This window comes from Perkinsus marinus (genome assembly GCF_000006405.1).
Source record: "Perkinsus marinus ATCC 50983 genomic scaffold scf_1104296943924, whole genome shotgun sequence".
Taxonomy (NCBI): Eukaryota; Perkinsozoa; order Perkinsida; family Perkinsidae; genus Perkinsus; species Perkinsus marinus.
The window spans coordinates 1-1,587 of record NW_003211649.1 but is presented as its reverse complement, the minus strand read 5'-3'; the positions used below and the strand labels follow the sequence as shown (position 1 = coordinate 1,587).

At 47.4% G+C, this 1,587-nt stretch overlaps 6 non-coding genes across 6 annotated transcripts; all 6 read right to left on the bottom strand.

Moving 5' to 3' along the window:
• Positions 1-154: 154 nt before the first annotated feature.
• On the bottom strand, positions 155-226 carry Pmar_PMAR027792. Its single transcript has one exon. It is a non-coding gene; the product is annotated as a tRNA-Thr (tRNA).
• A 102-nt stretch (positions 227-328) lies between these two features.
• On the bottom strand, positions 329-400 carry Pmar_PMAR027791. The gene has a single exon. It is a non-coding gene; the product is annotated as a tRNA-Thr (tRNA).
• Positions 401-502: 102 nt separating this feature from the next.
• On the bottom strand, positions 503-574 carry Pmar_PMAR027790. Its single transcript has one exon. It is a non-coding gene; the product is annotated as a tRNA-Thr (tRNA).
• A 547-nt stretch (positions 575-1,121) lies between these two features.
• Pmar_PMAR027789 lies at positions 1,122-1,193 on the bottom strand. The gene has a single exon. It is a non-coding gene; the product is annotated as a tRNA-Thr (tRNA).
• A 102-nt stretch (positions 1,194-1,295) lies between these two features.
• Pmar_PMAR027788 lies at positions 1,296-1,367 on the bottom strand. Its single transcript has one exon. It is a non-coding gene; the product is annotated as a tRNA-Ser (tRNA).
• A 102-nt stretch (positions 1,368-1,469) lies between these two features.
• On the bottom strand, positions 1,470-1,541 carry Pmar_PMAR027787. Its single transcript has one exon. It is a non-coding gene; the product is annotated as a tRNA-Thr (tRNA).
• Positions 1,542-1,587: the final 46 nt, after the last annotated feature.

The window sequence follows — 1,587 nt, the reverse complement described above, 5'->3', positions numbered from 1 at the left end:
ACTGACGACCTTCAGCTTACAAGCAGACGCTCTGCCACTAAGCTAAAGTGGCACATTGAGTGATTACATAAAATAATAATCTTCCTGTATCCTTTGCGGAGTGAGCAAACCTGCTCCTGCTTCTCGTACCAGACCAGAAATTTATGGTGCTATAAGCCACTTGCCAGGATTGAACTGACGACCTCCTGCTTACTAAGCAGACGCTCGGCCACTAAGCTAAAGTTGCACACAAAATAGCTGCATAAATCAATAATCTTCCTGTATCCTTTGCGGAGTGAGCAAACCTGCTCCTGCTCCTCATACCCGACTAGAGCCTAATGCTGCTGTAAGCCACTTGCCAGGATTGAACTGACGACCTTCTGCTTACAAAGCAGACGCTCTGCCACTAAGCTAAAGTGGCGCACAAGATAACTGCATTAATCAATAATCTTCCTGTATCCTTTGCGGAGTGAGCAAACCTGCTCCTGCTCCTCATACCCGACTAGAGCCTAATGCTGCCGTAAGCCACTTGCCAGGATTGAACTGACGACCTTCTGCTTACGAAGCAGACGCTCTACCACTAAGCTAAAGTGGCACACACAGTAACTATATGAATCAATAATTTTCCTGTCCCCTTCACAGAATGGGCCATCCTGCTCCTGCTTCACGTCATGCCGTTCGCAGTTGATGGAGGTTCTGTGATGGGAGTTTTGGCAATATGTCACGGACGAGGGTGGATCTCACAAACCCATGTGGGAAGCAGTCCACGTCCGTGACGCATTCAGTGCCCGGGATAAAACACGGCTATACCAATCAGCCACCGTGCAGATCCCGGGTGAATGCCCCCCATCTCAGATAGAGAGAAAAAAAAATATAAACACCGTCACACCCAAGATAGCTCGTCTGATGCCTAACTAAGAGTGCTTGAGGGTTTCCAACAGGAAGTCTCAAGCACTCTGGGAGAACTTTCTCTGTACTTGGGTGTGTGGTCCGAAGGTGATCAGAGTGGATCACTGCTTTAGCAACGACTTGACGTCTTGCTTTTCTCTTGAAATTCCGTCATCTGTCTTTCGGCTATCCGTGAACTTGCTCTCTTGGGAGACCTTCACTCTCGTACCAGACCAGAAGTTTATGGTGCTGTCAGCCACTTACCAGGATTGAACTGACGACCTCCTGCTTACAAAGCAGACGCTCTGCCACAAAGCTAAAGTGGCACATAGAGTGAGTACATAAATTAATAATCTTCCTGTATCCTTTGCGGAGTGAGCAAACCTGCTCCTGCTTCTCGTACCAGACCAGATATTTATGGTGTTATAAGCCACTTACCAGGATCGAACTGACGACCTACTGCTTTCAAAGCAGACGTTCTGCCACTAAGCTAAAGTGACACACCAAATAACTGCATAAATCAATAATCTTCCTGTATCCTTTGCGGAGTGAGCAAACCTGCTCCTGCTCCTCATACCCGACTAGAGCCTAATGCTGCTGTAAGCCACTTGCCAGGATTGAACTGATGACCTTCTGCTTACGAAGCAGACGCTCTACCACTAAGCTAAAGTGGCACACACACTAACTATATGATCATAATTTTCCTGTCCCCTTCACAGA